The sequence below is a fragment of the Spermophilus citellus genome (assembly GCF_964194105.1).
Source record: "Spermophilus citellus genome assembly, chromosome: 6".
NCBI lineage: Eukaryota > Metazoa > Chordata > Mammalia > Rodentia > Sciuridae > Spermophilus > Spermophilus citellus.
This window is the reverse complement of record NC_138187.1, coordinates 29,935,150-29,952,877: the sequence shown is the minus strand read 5'-3', so window position 1 is coordinate 29,952,877 and position 17,728 is coordinate 29,935,150.

Sequence of the window (17,728 nt, the reverse complement as noted above, 5' to 3'; positions counted from 1 at the left end):
TTCTCCGGTTGCCAGCAGTCTACAGTGTCACCCGCCAAGCCCTTTTTCTTCCTCCTTCCATCATGTACGTTTGATGAGATGGGGGGTCTAGAGGTGGTGAGGGGGTAGCTCTGCACTCTGTAAAGATACCATCCCAAGTCTTCTCCAGCGTCACCTCTGGTCCCAGAGAATGCCATGAGCAAGACCACACCCACCCACCTCACAAGAGACAGGGACTCACTCCCCCGGGGGAGAACCAGTTCTCCTAGAATGGTCACATTTCTTTCCATAGCTCTAGAGAGAGGGAGTCCTGGGTTCTATCTCCAGTTTTCTCATCCAGCCCCTGAGTTAAACTGGGGGACCAAAAGCAGGATCATGTGAATATTTGGACTCAGTCTGGTCTTCCACTGAATAAGGGCTAGATCATTTCTAAAGTCTGCCTCTTCACTGTCACTTAACATTTTGGAGAGGCTTTGTGAAGATTCCCGGTGTGCAGCTCAGGATACATTTTGTACTGGACACCTCTCCCTCCGGCCACCGCACAGCCCCATCTAAGACAGAGCCTAGACTCTGCTGCCCCCTCGTGGATGCCTCCAGAATCTGCAGGCACCATTCAGGTTTTCAGTCATTTCCTCCTGGGCTTCAGCCATGAGAAATTTTTAACCTACCCTTGATTCGTTTCCATATTTGCTATCCAAATCTTGAGCTCCTCAAACGTGTATGGAGGCAGAATTCTTCACTTTAAGACCTGCATCCTGCCTCTACGGGTCTGGGCACCTGTGGTCATGAGAGGGGATATTTATTAGGGCTGCTGACCCCTGCTCCCATCTGGAAGGACATTATCCACCTTCACACCTTCCTGCTCTCTCCTCTCATCTACTCAATGGAGAAGCAGGAGAGATGAGCCAAACTCAGAGGCTGCCCAGGTCCGATTCTTGGCAAGCCATTCATTACCTGGGTGAGTGTGAGAAAGTAACTTCTTCCCTCTGGACCCCTGTTGTCTCATCTGCAAAAAGTCAGGGACCAGTTACCAAGTGCCAAGCACTGTTCACCATCCTCCGTTTGCAAATGGAGGGCAACGGAGGCAAAGAGATACCCGGTAACTTGCCCGGGATCATGCCGTCAGTGGGTGGGAAGCTGAGATTACAAATTAACAAGGCCAGCGGTCAAGTCCATGTCCTTGACCATCAGTCACGTGTTGTGGGACTTGAGATTAACTGGATGAATACCTGTAAGGTGCCTGGTATGTAAATAGTTCTAAAAAGAGAAAGAGGGAGAGAGAGACAGGTAGGGAAAGAAGGAAGGAAGGAGTGAAGGAGAGAGAGAGAGAGAGAGAGAGAGAGAGAGAGCATGGAGGGAGAGAAGGACGGAAGGGAGAGATGGAGAAGAAAAGAAGAAAGGGAACATCTGCTTCCTCCTTCACTATTCTCTCTCCAGCATCCCTCCTCTCTTCTTGAGCTTCCTCCTGCAACCACAGAAAAGTGATGGATTGGGTTGGGGCAAGATGACAGGAAGACCTTGTGGCTTTGCAGAAACATGGAAATGCAAATGCACGGAGATGTGCAAAACACCTGGAGGCAGACACACCAAGGCACACGAAGGAGGTTCTGGTGGGGGCCTCAGGGCGGGGGAAATGGGGCTCACCTGCGCCCTTGGCTATGTGCACAGCCTGCCTTCCAGCCTGCCTGCCCTTTGGTACATTAGCTCAGACCCAGTTGGTAGCATCCAACAGCCTCACAGCTGCACCCCCCCCCCATCCCCACAGCCTGACCTATTGCAGGTTTGTCTCTCCGACAGCAGCCCATGGTTCCTTCCAATGAGGTCACTCACCTGCCCAAAGCACAGAAGCCTCACTCTCTTATTAAAGCAAATTCCACATTCCTCAGCATGGTTTTCAAGGTCCCTGGAATTGGGGCTCCATCTTTCCCTCCACCCCATATCCCGGTCACACAGACTACTGGAATGCCACCCTCTCCCTTCAGCAGATTCTCCGCCCACAGCTTCCTCTCTGGAAACTGCAACTCCCATTCTGCTTCCTCCAGGAAGCCCTCTTGGATAGGATCCCTCTCAATTAACCTCTCCCGTCTGCATCTCCATGACATTGCTATGTACACTTGGCACATCCCACTCTCCACCCTGTTCGAGGGTGGACGGGGTTTTGTTCCCCTCTGGACTCCACAGAGCCTAACAGTGCCTTGTGCATAGAAGAGGCTATTAATGCTCATTAAAGTTAATTGAGTCAAAACTCATCTCTGCCAGATTTTCGGCTTCCCTCCCACAGCCAAGCCTCCCCCTGTCTGGAAGGGATCAAGGCTAAAGGAAGAGCCTGCGTAGCTTTTTCTCTCCCTCCCAGGGGGCCCTGGTTTGAGAATAAACAGCATCCTGATCCTTCCTCTCCTTCTCAGGTTGATTCAGGTCACCCTCAGTCACCCAGAGACCTTGGGGAGCGGGACAAGTAAGAAATGGGGCTGGAAGTTCAAGGACCACCTCCTGACAAATCGATGACCCCAATGCCACTTGCCTACCCTCAAAATGTGTGGAGGAGGAAAAATCATTTTCCAAAAGCATCTTGTCTGATCCAGACCTCCTGCGTCAGATTATATTGTGGTGTTTTAGAGAACAGGAGGGTCTTGGCATTTAGACCTCGGAGGACCTGTTCGATCGTGCGATGTGACTCTGTAGATGGCATTTAAATGACACCCCCACGTCGGGCGGGCCTGATTCACCGGCGATGATACAGCAGGTGGGGGTGCTGGCGGCTTCCTAGGCTGGGCTGCCTGACAAGAGGCAGAGCTCACCGGGGAGCCAAGCAGCTAAGGAAATTTACTGCGTGTTGGAGCCAGGGAAAGTGGAATTGAACTTGGGCGATAATCAGCCTGATTAGCTTTGTGCCTCCTGGAGGGAGCTGAGGGCGGGAGGCAGAGCTAGGGAGGGGGTGCGGGGGAGCCGGGTCAGCCAGCATCAAGGTGGAGGAGGCTCAGGAGCTGGGGTTTGCTGAGGTCAGGAATCACTGGGCCTCAGGAGAGCGCAGGAAGCGGCAAATCCAGAGGAGACACACGGTGCTGGGAGCCAGGGTGGGTCCAGAGCAGTGACCAGGATAGAGTCTGGCGACAGGTAAATGCAGTATAAAGGGCGAGGCAGCCAGGACCCGGGGGAAGGACTAAGGGCAGAGTTCCGGGCCCATGGCACCTCTTCTGGTGCCGGCCTCATGAAAATCTCAAGATCTGCTGCCAGCATCCCCATCTTCAGGTCCCTCAGGGACTTGGCCTCTGCCAGGTGACACTGGGTAGGAGGCAGGAGTCCCCAGCCTTAATTCTGGGATAGGCCATCGTTCTCATAGGGTGGCCACAGGATCCCCTGACCTGAGATGCAGCCATAGTCCCCTGGTTGGGTAAGGCACCGGCACCTGTTTATGTAAGATGAAATGGAGTCTGTGGGCAAAGAAGATCCACAGTGCCCTGTGAGGACCAACAAACAGGGCACCGACAGGCCCCTTCAGGGTGGCATCTCCAAGCTTCCAAACTGTCCTAATTGCAGCAAGAGCCCGTCCACTTATGAACCCACTGTGGATGCCAGGCCTGTGCCAAGCCATGCGCCTCTGTCAACCCCTAGCTCCCCACCCCAGGCACCCAACCTGCTGTGCAGAGGAAGGAAGGGAAGGGACCCCCCAGCCCTCGGGGCCTCCCAGCAAGGCTGGTCAACAACTGTCACACCGCCCTGGGGAACTCCCGGCCTCTGGCCTTTCTACTACCATGACATTTCACATGTGCCTTGTGTTAGAAAGGGTGGAGACCTCTGCATCACTCCATTTGATCGACCCCATTGCTCTGGACCCATGGTGAGGCAGCCCACCATCCCCTTTGCACTAGTGAGCACCCAGGAAGGAGGGAAGCAGCCTGCTGGGTGGTGCTTCATCAGGCGAGGACATACCAAGGCCTGTGGTGGGGACAGACTCAGGCAAGCACACAGCTTTCTCCAGTCCCAGGCTGGGCCCCAGGGCATCCATGGCCAGCAGAGCCAGCTTTCTCCTAACACAAGCAGGAGAGGGGAGGTTCTCTCCTCAGGGTACAGAGGAGCCTCTTTCAACCGCCTGGGAAGGATCTCTTTCTGCACCACCAGGGTAGACCAGATGGTCGGAGAGGGGACTACTTGCCTGCTCTTCCTGTGTCCCAGGCTGAGCTAAAACCTTCCTGGGCGGCTGGTTTTCTCCACACCTCCCTCTTTTTCAGAATGGACTGTACTTTGCAGAGACCTAGGTTGACTCTCTCTGGACCCAGGATGTGGTCTGATAAGTCAGGGATGCCCAGGAGTGTCACTGCCTTGATGTGCCCTGTGGGAAGCCATTCTGACACGTGACTGGGCGACTCCTGTTAAGGGTCTGAGGCGCTCTGGCTGTGTCAGAACTTTCCCGGCCCTTTCCTGATGAGAGAACCCGTCCGTGTGGGGGTGTGACTGACCACTGACCCCGGGGGCCCAATCACTGACCCTGACCTTGGAGTGCGGTCCCCCCTCAACCTTCATTGGATGGAATTCTCCCCTGAATCTCTTATTCCCCAATAAAAAGCTTCTTCCAGGCGTGTTCTCTCTCTCTCTCCTGCTAGCCCTGAGTAATCCTTGCTGCCCTACCGGGCAGTTAGAGGTGAGAACCAGAGAGGGGAGCCGTCTCGGACCTGGCAATAGAAATAAGGTAACTGAGTCTGTGTGTTTTATTTTGATCTCGCTAACTAACTTTTATGCCAAGAACCTCATTAATAAAACCATTGCGCTGGCCGCATGGTGGAGTGCCCTGCAAGTCCCAGGGGTTTCCCTGCTTGAACCTCAAGGCAGGCTGATCCTGGGTGAGGCAGCCCACCATAGGGGAAGGGCCCATGGAGGAAGGCTGCTCAGCTCTTGCTTGGGTCAGGAAGCACAGAGACCATGAAGGGAAGGGGACACAGAGAGGACACAGCCTTCCAGGGCATGCCCCGTGACCCCCCTCCTCCAGCCACATCCCACCCGCCTGTGGTTACCACCCAGTCAGACCATTCAAACTGGGATGGACTGATGAGGTCACAGCTCTCGTCATCCAACGGTCTCGCTTCTGAGTGTTCCTGCATTGACAGGTGCTTTTGGGGAGCACCTCATATAAATGACAACCCCCAGCTCACTTCTTCTAGAACAGCGACTCTCAAGATGGTGAGGATGGAACCACCTGAGCACTAACAGAGGACTCCAGGGCCCAAGCTTGTGCACACAGGGGATCAGGAGACCTCCTGAGTGTTGGGACAACTCTCTAGGGGACTGTTGAAGGGGACTCGGGCTCTTAAAGTAGGCAGTCTCTGTTTCTTACCAGAAAGATACTCTCTACTAATTGTCCTTAGTCCATGTTCTAAGATTGTAGAGATTCCACTTCATGATGATGCTGGAGAGAAAGGTGTCCCCCACATGAATGGTATTTGTAATGGAGCCCAGGGCTTCTCTACCACCAAGTTATGTCCCCAGGGTCTTGCTAAGTTGCCAAGACTGCCCTCAAATTTGTAATCCTCCTGCCTCTGCAGCCTGAAGAGCTGGGATTACAGGTGTGTGCCACCATATCCAGTCAAAATAAACTTTTTGTCCTTATAAGTATACCTAGCCTTGGGTATTTTGTTATAGTAACACAAAATAGACTAATACATCATCCTATTAAAGAAAAATACAACATAATTGAAAGCTACAGAACTGGATGAGATCACCCAGGGAGGAAGGATGGATAGACAGGAAGTCCTACCACACTCTTATGTTTAGGGTCAGAATGTTAGGAGAACCCAGAAACAGAGAAGACAGGCAGGCAGGAAGAGGATCAAGAGAGACAGGAGGACAAGACGTTAAGAGAAATGAATTCAAGGTCTCTATAAAACCCTAGAGTCAAATAAGAGGAGCACAGAGAAGGTAGAGGTTGTTGTTGACCTTGGTCAGAGCGCCTTCCATGGAGTGCTGACCAAGGAGAGGGTGAGAGGTCAAGCAGGGGACCGGCTTTCTAAAGGAAGGATCCTGGGGACAGAGGCAAGGGGATGTTGCAAGAGAAAGAAAAATACAGAAGAGAGGTCTTTCCGTGAGTGGCAGGGGGTGAAGCCCAGCCGTGCCCAGCCAGCCATGTTGAAGCCTGGGGCTAGAGGAAGAATCACTAATGGCCATCCTATCCTTACTTACAACTGAGAAATCATGTTAGTTACGGATTTGGGGGCAGTCATTTAGATTTTTTAAATATCACATTAAAGGCTTTTATGTTAATGACTGATATTTTTGATCCTTCTATAGATTTTACATCCCAGGCCCTGGTGGGAAGAGCAGTTAAAGGAGGAAATAGGATCTTTGAGGGAGATTTCCTAAAGTAAAAGGGAGGTGGGGGCAAGGCCTGGGTCTGGCATTACCGGAAAGGCCTCTGATGATTGGCAGGAGCAACCCACAGACCAAAAGGACCCTCAGGGGCTCTGGCCTCCCGTCCTCTCCTAGGCTCTCTTGTGCTGCTGACATGCAGGGGCACGGGGTTGCCTTGACATCTTTGAAGAGTAGCCATGGGCTCTGCTGGAGAGAGTGACCATACAGAAGCCCCATACAGGAGAGTAATTCTAGGATTAGCCAATTCCAGAATTGACTAAGGAGGAAAAGACAATGAAAGCGGCAGTTGTTATGGCAACGTTAGGGTTTGCTAGATGAACGGCTGTAAATCCGGAGGAGGGGCAGAAATGAGGACCGGTTGGAGATGAGGCAGAGGTGGGTTTTCTGCACGACTGGGTAATTCACCATTTCCCACTTGGCGGTCAGGTTTAGCAGGGAACCGAGCGCCCTCTGGTGGCCATGGGTGGCAAAGACAGCTTGGAGAGGAGGAGGTGGTGGCGTGGGGATGGCAGGTGTGTGTCCTGTGAGCAGGAGGAGAATCTGCAGAGGGGAATGGTTAGAGGAGGAGGAAAGCGACGGCCTGGAGAGGAGCGAGATTTGAGAAGGAAGTAATCAGAGTATCAACTGTCAGAGAGGCCGAGGGGTGTAAAAGTGGTCCACTGTCAGCTGGCCTGCAACTAGATTTGGGGGCTCTGGCACTGGGCCATGACAACTGGCCACCGGCTATCCAATGGATTTTTGAGGCCTCCAAAATCAGAGTGACTCAGAGAAACTGGTTACTCCAAGATGATAGAATTTCAGCTTCACATCAATGAGAATACTGAGACAAGTCTGGCAGCCTCTTCGCCCAAGGCTGAGCGAGGAGGGGGACCTGCTTCGGTTCATCTGGACAGCTGGAGGCAGGTCGGTTTGTGTGGAGCAAGAGATGAGGCAGAGTCCCATCAGAGCCATCGCCCCAACTGCTTCTCAGCATAAGGGGCCACCTCTGGCCTGGAGCAAGTCCTGAGGAGGACCACAGGCTGCGTCTAGGACTCTCATGTACTTCTCTAAAGTTCAATTTATTTGAACTGATGCATAAAAACATTAAATTGTCCTATGTGTGGGGGGAGCCCTATCATGTTTCCAAGCACATACATGCTGAATAATGTTGCAATCGGGGTCAACATACCTATCTCCTTTAAATCTTATCATTCCTTCATGGTGAAAACATTGAGACTGTCTTCCAACTTTTTGAAACACACAGTATGTTTTCATTGTCTATAGTCGCCCTACTGCGAGACAGAACTCCACAGCTTCTTCCTACCCAGCTAAACTTAGTACCCATCCATCCATCTTTCCCCCTCCCCCGCCCTCCTGCATTTTCCCCAAAGGCCCCATGTGTGGAAGGACTGGTCCCCAGCCTATGGGGTCCTCGTGGGAGGAAGTGAGGTCACCTGGGGCCTGCCTTTGAAGGGATATTGCGACCACAGTCTCGGTGCCTCCATCTCTTTCTCTCTGGCCATCAGGAGGTGAGCAGCCTCCTCTGCCATGAGCTCCTGCTATGATGTCATGATATGCTCCCTCACTGTAGGCCCAAGAGCAATGCCCTAACTGACCATGAACTTGAATATTCAAAACTGTGAACCAAAGTAAACCTTTTCTTTTTTGTAAGTTGTTTATCTCAGCAATTTTGTTACTATGATGAAAATCTGACCAATACACCCCCTACTCTCAATTATACTTTTTTAAAAATATTGGATATTGAACTGAGGGGAGCTTTACCACTGAGCTGCATCCCCAACTCTTTTTTATTTATTTTTGAGACAGGGTTTGGGTAAGTTGCTGAGACTAGCCTCAAACTTGAGATCCTCCTGCCTCAGCCTCCAAGTCACTGGGATTACAGGTGTGCACCACTTCACCCTGTTCAATTGTACTCTACATAAACAAACATTATAAACTATTTTGTAGCATTGCTACCTTCAGAAAGTAATGATTCTTTTTAAACAATACTTGCCTGGGGTGCAAATATTGGTAAGTGTCCTATTACACCTATGTGTGCAAGGAGACCCTAGGGCAACCAGGAGGAGAAGGGGGAGAAGAAAGCAAAAGAGGAGAACCAAATGGAAATTCTATAATTGGAGAATGCAATAACTGAATTGAAGAATTCATTGGAAGGGCTCAACAGCAAATTTAAGGTGGCAAAAGAATCAGTGAACTCAGACAGGTTAATAAAAATTATACAATCCAAAAAACATGGAGGAAAATGATGGAAGAAAATGAACAGAGTGTCATAGACCTGTGGGTCAATGTTCAGTACAAAGTATGTATAAAGGAGAATCCAGAGAATGAAGGAGTGGGGTGGGGAAGAGATGGGGCAGAAGAAATATCCTTCAAAAATAAAAATGACTTTGCTCACTCATGTATGTATCGTTGTGGGGAGGAGTGATTCTGGAGCCTTTTTTTGTGACAGCAGCTAATGAGACTGTAGCGCTTGCTATGATGAAAAATGCAAGGAAGGAGTCCTGATGAAGAATAATTATGTGAATTAGACGGTGGTGGGGCAGGATGGCTCTACAGTGCAATTTAAGATGAAGAGGCCTTTGAATTCATAGAAACAGAGGGTGGAATGGTGATTATCAATGTTAATTCATTTGATTTAGTCATTCCATAATGTACACACATATCCAACCATCATGCTGTGTCCCATAAATATATGCAATCATTATTTGTCATTTAAAAATCTATAAAGCATAAAGTAAAAAAAAAAAAAAAAAAAGATTAAGAAGCAAATACCATGTAGCAAACTAATGAAAGCCTGTTTTGGAAAGACAAGATTTGTCCACGAGGAAGGTCAGGTTCTGCTCTTGCTGGGCGGTCCATTGATGACACAGACACACCTGTACAGGTGGAAGCAAAGGGCAAAGATGCAGCTGACGTGTTCCTGTGGCCGACAGGAAGTGCCTACTAAACAGAGAAACTGCTGTTTTATCCCAGGACTTCATTTGCACAGACCAAGAATGACATTCTCAAGGAGAAAACTGTAATCTGGTTCCACTTCCGCCTTCCCATTCCTTTACTGTAGCTGAACACACTGGTATCTACACCCGAGTTCCTTGCTTTTTATTTTTTAATGGTCAATGATATATTTTCCCCAACATCAAATGGAGATAGGGGCTGGGGATGTGGCTCAAGTGGTAGCGCCCTCGCCTAGCATGCGTGAGGCACTGGGTTCGATTCCCAACACCACATAAAAACAAAATATAGTGTGTCTACCTAAAAAACTAAGAAGTATTTTTTTAAAATGGAGATAGGGTAGGGAATAGTATTATTTTTACTAAAAAACAAAACAAAGACCTCTTTTTCCATTGGGAGCATTCCTATTGAACTCTTATTTCAATAGTCCAATAAGTTATTTATGTTAGCTGTTAACAAAAAGAACAATAAGAAGACTCCTATATACCATGTCTACATAATTTCCATTTTTTCATTATTTGTGGTGAAGTCAAGGACAATTTCTGTAATTTGTTCTTTGTAAGTAGCTGTTGCACGTAGAGCCATCTTGTCTTTAGTGATAAATCGCTTTAAAAAAAAGAAGAAATGTATCCTAGGTAATGTTCTCTTCCTGTCAGGCATCCTGTGTAAGTAAATTTCTCATTTAAATTTTTTAACTAAAGGCAAAAATAAGGACATTCCAAGAAAAATACAAACCAAGGGAACTTGTGGCTGGAAAACCCATCCAACAAGAAGTGCCACAGGAAGTCCTCAGATTGCAAACAAAGGGTACCAGATGGCAGCTCCAAGTCTCAGGAAGCAATGAGCAGCAGGAGGAAACATGTGGCAAGAGACAAAAGATGGACCTAGATGTTGTCTTCCCTTCGTTTGCTTTTTAAAATGGAATGATTTAGGTAATTATTATAATGCTGCATCATCGTTGGTGTTACATTGGTAATTACGTGTATTAAGTATATATTCCCGTTTGCAAACGTAAAGCAAAATAACAAAGGGAGAAAATAATGCTATGTGGGTATATTGAATGTAAGTCAGTATTTACCTGAAATCTGTGTTGATAAATTAAAGATACATGCTATAAAATTTAGGGAAACCTGAGAAATCATTTTTAAAATATATCAATGGTGGAATTAGATGAATACACCGGGCTGAGGTTGTTGCTCAGTGGTAGAGCACTTGCCTGGCATGTGTGAGGCACTGGGTTCAATTCTCAGCACCACATATAAATAAATTAATAAGATAAAGGTCTAACAACAACAAAATACTTTAAAAATAAATAAATCAAAGAATACACTAATAGCATTTTGAACACCAAGTAGGGCAATTTTTTTTAAAGTAACAGAAATATATGAGACAGAAATCAAATATCAAAATGATAGACATTGGTTGGGGGTGTAGTTCAGTGGTAGAGATTGTATGTTTAGCATTTGAAAAGCCCTGGGTTCAATCCCCAGCATCAAAATATAACAAACAAAGCAGTTCAATCATGTCAATAATTACATTAAATTTAAGTGGATTCAACACTCAAAAGGCAGAGATTATCTAACTGGATACAAAACCTAATATCCAGCTCTATCTAGTCTATAAGAAGCACATTTTAGAGTCAAAGACACAAATAGGTTAATAGTAAAATTGTGGAAAAATATATACCATGCAAACAGTAATAAGAAAACTGGAGCCAGCTGTAGTGGCTCATGCCTGAAATCCAGCAATTTGGGAAGCTGAGACAGGAGGATTGCAAGTTTGAGGCCAGCCTTGGTAATATAGCAAGGTCCTAAGCAAGACCTTGTCTCAAAATAAAAAGTAAAAAAGTAAAAAGGACTGAGGATGTGACTCAATGGCAGAAGGCCCTGGGGTTCAAGTTCAATCCCTAGTATGGATACACACACACACACACATATACACACACATACATATATGACAATATTTAAGATATTATTAGAGACAAAGTGGGACATTTCATAATGAAAAAGGAAGATATAAACATTATAAATGTGTAAGCATCTAACAACAGAGCCCCCAAATCCATGAAGTAAAAATAGGCAAAAATGAAATAACAGATGAACAGTTCAACCATTCATTATTACAGAAACATCAGTACTAAATAGAACAGTTGGATAATCAATTAGAATATAGAATACTGGAACAACTGTACCCACTTGACCTAGCAGACATACAACACTGCTTAAAAACAGCAAGAGAAAACAGGCACAGCAACTCATGCCTGCAAACCCAGCAGCTCAGGAGGGGAGACAAGAGGATCGTGAGTTCAAGGGCAGCCTCAGCAATGGTGAGGCCCTAAGCAACTCAGTGAGACCCCGTCTCTAATAAAACACAAAATAGGGCTGGGGGTGTGGCTCAGGGGTGGAGGGCCCCTGAGTTCAATCCTTGGTACAAACAACAACAATAACAACAACAACAAAAACGAAAAACAGCAAGCTACATTTTTTAAGCACACACAGAATATTGTCCAGGAGAGAACATATGGTAGGACATAATGTGATGCTCAATAAATTTAAAATGTTTGAAATCATGCAAATGACTACAAAATTAAATTAGTAATCCGCAACAGAAAGAATATTTCCCAAATATTGGAAACTAAACAACACAGTTCTAAATAATTCATGAGTTAAAGAAGAAATCACAAAAGAAATTAGAAAATATCTCGACTTTAATGAAAATAAAAATACAAATATCAAGATTGATGGGCTGAGTGTGGTGGTGCAGGCCTGTCATCCCAGAGGCTTGGGAAGCTGAGGCAGGAGGATCAAGAGTTCAAAGCCAGCCTCAGCAACTTAGTGAGGCCCTAAGCAATTTAATGAGACCCTGTCTCTAATATATATATATATATATATATATATATATATATATATATATATATAGAGAGAGAGAGAGAGAGAGAGAGAGAGAGAGATTATATATTATATATATATTATATATATATATATATATATATATATATATATATATATAGAGAGAGAGAGAGAGAGAGAGAGAGAGAGAGACAGGCATGAGCCTGTTGCAAGCATGAGCCACTGTGCCTGTTTTCTCCTGTCTTTATTCATAGGTGACATGACCTTGTGTGCAGAAAATCCTAAGGAACCTACAAAAAATAACATATAAATAAAATAAAAACTACTAGAACAAATAAGTGTTTTTAGCAAGGTCATTGGCTACTAGATCAATACATAGAACTTTGTTGTATTTTCATATATTTGCAAGTAACAATCACAAAATGAGATTGAAAAAATTTCATTCACAATAAAGTAAAAATGAAAACAATACAAAACAAAATTGGGGCTGGGGATGTGGCTCAAGCGGTAGCGTGCTCACCTGGCATGCGTGCGGCCTGGGTTCGATCCTCAGCACCACATACAAACAAAAGATGTTGTATCTGCCGAAAACTAAAAAAATAAATAAATAAATAAACAAATACATATTAAAATTCTCAAAAAAAAATTAGCCAAGGAAGTGCTAAAACTGGCACACTGAAAACTATAAAACATTGCTGATTTAAAGACTCAAAGCAATGAAATGCTATGCTGTGTTCATGAATTAGAAGGCTCAATAGTATTAAGATGGGCAGTTCTTTTCAAATTGATCTGTAGATTCAATTAAATTCCTGTCAAAATTCCAGGAAGCTTTTGTAAGTAATTAACAAGGTGATCCTAAAACATATGGAAATGCAAAGGACCTAGAATAGCCAAAGTCATTTAGATATGGAAGAACAAGCTTTGAGGGCTCGCTCCATCTAATTTCAAAGTTTACCAAGAGGCCACAGTAACCACAACAGTGTGGTATTGGCATAGGAAGAGCCACATAGACTGATAGAGTAGAATAAGACTTTCAGAAATAAACAAAGAAAGCCTGTTTTGGAAAGACTAATGGTCAGTTAATTTTTGACCAAGGTACTAAGAAAATCCAAAGTTGGAAGAATGGTTTTTTTCGATATGTAGCACTAGAATATTCATGTCCAATCAATAAAACCAAAGCCCCAGTCACAAAGTATATGCAAAACTAACTCAAAGTGGATTAGAGCCCATGTGTAAGTGCTAAAACTATGAATCTTCTAACAGAAACACAGGAGAACATTATTGTGACCTTGAGTCATGCAAAGATTTGTTAGACATGACACCAAAAAATGAACTATAAAATTAAAAAATTGATAAAATGGACAGCATAAAATTAAAAACTCCATCCTACAAAGAGCATTGTTAACAGGATGGAAATATAAGTTATAGGCTGGGAGAAAATACTTGAAAATCACCAACAAATTACTTGTATCCAAAATATGTGATTTTTTTTTTCAAAATCAACATTAACTTTTAAAATCCAGTTGAATATTGGCAGAAAGAATAGCAGACACTTCACCAAAGAGATATATGGCTGGGGAAGGGGGTAATATATGGATAAAAAAATTAAATAAATTAAAAATACTGACAATACTAAATTCTGGCAATGATGTGGAGATTCCAGATAGTATACATTAGTGAGGGAATGGAAGAGAAGTTAGCAATTTCTGGGGTTGGGGATGTGGCTCGCCTAACATGTGCAAGGCCCTGGGTTCGATCCTCAGCACCACATATAAATAAAGGTATTGTGTGCAACTACAACTAAAAAAGAATTATTAAAAAAAGAAGTTAGCAATTTCTTATAAAACTAAAACACACAACTCAATAATCATGCTCTTGTATATTTATCCCAGGGAAATAAAAGCTTAGGCTCACACAAAAACCTGTGTATGAATATTCGTAGTAACTGTATTTGTAATAATCAAAAGCTGGAATCAATCTGAGCATCTTCCTACAGGTCAGTGGATAAACAAACTGTAGTACATCCAAATAATGGAATACCACTCAGCAAGTAAAAAGAAGGAACCCCTAACGTACATACAAAAACTTGGATGGATGCTACACTGAGTGACAAAAGCCAGTCTCCAAAGGTTTCATATTTATAATTCCATTTATAAAAATTATTTTTAAGGTCTTTAATGTCATCTTTTATACCTCTACTTTATTTACTTATTTGTTTTTATGTGGTGCCAAGGATAGAACCCGATGCCTCACACATTTTAGGCAAGTGCTCTACCAATGAGCACCCGGGTCCCATTTATACTAAATTCTTTTTTTGTGGAGGGTGGTTTACCAGGGATTAAACTCAGGGACACTCGACCACTGAGCCACATCCCCAGCCCTATTTTATATTTTATTTAGAGACAGGGTCTCCCTGAGTTGCTTAGTGCCTCACAGTTGCTGAGGCTGGCTCTGAACTCAGGATCCTTCCGTCTCAGCCTCCTGAGCCACTGGGATTACAGGCATGCGACATCATGCCCGGCCATTTATATAAATTCTTGAAATGACAAAACTAAAGAAATGGAGAGGGGCTGGGGATGTGGCTCAAGCGGTAGCGTGCTCGCCTGGCATGCAAGTGGCCTGGGTTCGATCCTCAGCACCACATACCAACAAAGATGTTGTGTCCACTGAAAGCTAAAAAATAAAACATTAAAAAAACTCTCTCTCTCTTTAAAAAAAAAAAAAAGAAAAGAAAGAAAGAAAGAAATGGAGAACTGTCAGGACCTAGGGATGGGGGAAGGGGAGGTGTTATAAGGTATTGTTTAGGGAATCATGACAAGAAAAATATCTGCTTATGTTTAAGACAGAGACAATTTTTTTTATGAATACTTTCCACCAAAGATTGGCTGATTCCATGGACTCAACACCTGAGAATGTGGAATCCCGGGACACAGAGGATGGCGAGCTTGGCTTCCGGTTACCTTAAGGCATTATAGCTTTCTCAACTGGGAACTTTAACGTTTGTTCTGGAAGCCCTCTCCTGTCTCCTACCACCTCCCCGCACCCATCCAATCCATCAGACCTGTGGTCCCTCTGCTGAAAAACATCCCCTGGGTCACCCCCAGGAACCCCAGAATCCAGCAACAACCTCTCCCCACCCCCACTTCCCAGCAGCACCACCCTCCCCTCCTCCCCTGGGCTTCTAGTGCTATCTCTGTGTATCCATGGTAACGCTTATCACCAGGCTGTAGGTGAGGACTTAGAATTTCGGTCTCCAGGGGAAACTGTCTCCCTGGGGCCTGACACACACTGTAGGCGCTTTAAGCAATTGTTGGTGGGTGGCAGGGGGTGGGGGGCCATCCTGATGTTGCCCCCTCCACAAAGCCTTCCGGAATCCCATACCTGGCCCTACCTAGGAGAGGTCACTCCCTCTTCCGAGTTCCCCTAGCATTTGTATGACTTTGGGGAACTTCCTTAGGTCTCCTCATCTGTTACGTGAGGCAATTATCATCCCAGATCTCACCAGGTCCTAGGGAGGATTCAGTTGGGTTGTGTTTACCACACCCCACACCAAGCGTCATCGTAAAACCTCCTTCAAAGCATCGTGATGACTATTTCGGAACAGGGAAGACAGTTGTCTTTCCACCTCATTTTGCAGCGTGTCCTTCACAGGATCTATGAGATTGCCACCTCTGACAGCTAGGGAATAGGTCTTATCTTCGTATATTCCACAGGACCCTCCCCACACTCTAGGACCACAGGCAGCCTGCAACAAATCCTTCCTGAGTGTGCACAGACTAGCCCACAGGGAGGCCAGTGGTGTGTGCAAGTAGGTGTGTGCCTAGAATTATGGACACACAAGCACCAACACAGATGTTCCTCCATTTACGATGGGGAATTATAATCCAGATAAGCCCATCATGAGTTTGTTTTGCTCGAATTCGGGACCCCAAAAGACCACCAGAGACCAAGATTGATGTAAACAACAAAGAGGTGTTTATTGCGAGCTAGCTCAGTCCTCAGCGCACACACAGCAACTGGTGACGCTGAGAGGCCCCGAGCCCAGGGTTTGCAGCAGTTTTATACATTCTTTGGAGAAGGCAGGGACCCCCTCATACGTCATAGCATCTCTTAGCAAATCATCACACACCGCGGGAAAATCAAATAACAACTCTAAAACATGATTAGCACATTCACTGGCGGGAACAGGTTGGGTAGGGGTGATTGGTTAGTACAAGAGGGGTATTCATTTGAACTGATTGGTTTAAGCCAAGAGGGGTGTTTGTGCTGAACTACATGGTTTCCCAACATGTTATCAACCACCATAAACTACTGGGAGGGTCATCTGGCATCCCAGATATTTCCCTGTCTCATGCTGATTGGTGGCTGCTGGGGGATGCTATGGGTCTCCACCTAGCCTGACTGAGTCAGGGACACCTGGCGCAGCAGATCTCATTAGTAGATAAACAACTTAGCAGGGTGGGAATGTGCCTAGGAGTGCTCTGTGGGTCTTTCTAAGGACAAAGGTCATGTCCCTTCCTTGGACAGGCTTTGCTCTGAGGTAGAGGCTGGTTTTTCAAGTTGAAACTGTTATAAGTAAAAAATGCACTGCACACACCCAACCCACCAAAGGTTCTAGCCTAGCACACTAGGGAATGCTGGTTATTCGTCCCTGTGGTCCCAGCATCTCAAGAGAATATCACACCACCAGCTGCTAGCCTGGGGCAAGATGGTAGGTGCCAGAAAGGGCATGGATCACATTTCTGCCCATCATCAAGGGTCATGGCCAACACCCCACTTCCAGAAGACAGCTTAAAAAGAGAAAAATATAACAAATGTATTTGACCATAGTCTTACATGGCACTTCAGACGGAAGACCCAAAGCCCCAGGGTACACTGCCCATCTTTCCACTCAGGTTCAATGAAGCATGGACAACCGTGTAGGACATCATGGAGCAAAAACATACTATCTAATGCAAAAAGATGGCCTGGGGGAAGCCTAGCAGGGCCTGGCTGCTCAGATTCTCCTTGGCCTCTGGGCAGCATTCTAGGTATGGAGCAGGGCCCCTCCAGAATGAAGGTCTTATGATTTGGGGTCAGACAAGGCATGGCAGAGAATTTCTTTATGGCCAGATCCAAGATAAAAATGAGGGGGGAAGATTACATAAAGTAGGCTTTATGGCTTAAGTTGGAGAAAAGGAATTCTAATTTCTGTGCCCTCCTTGGGGAAGAGGAATTTCCAGTTTCCGTAGCTTGCCTGGGGGAAAGGAGAACAGGACACAGAGGTCGGGGAGGATTGGCGTTTCTGCTGACGTCACTTCTCAGCCCTTTGCTTTAGGATACTGTTTTCTGATCCTCAACAAGATCATGATTCAGAATAGAAAGTTTGGCTTCTCTTGAAAGTGTGTTGCTGACCCGCCTTTATCAAGCAGGGAAGTGGAACCGTCTTAAGTTGGGGGCCACCTGTGTTCTTTGGACCTCATCCTGTAAGGGTCCGGTGAATCGCTGGAGAAAGAGACCACAAGTGACCAGCTTCATGCAATGAGCAGGAGGGAGTTTATTGAAGAGGATCCTAATTCAGCGCGCTGAGGCTCAAGGCTCACTCAGGA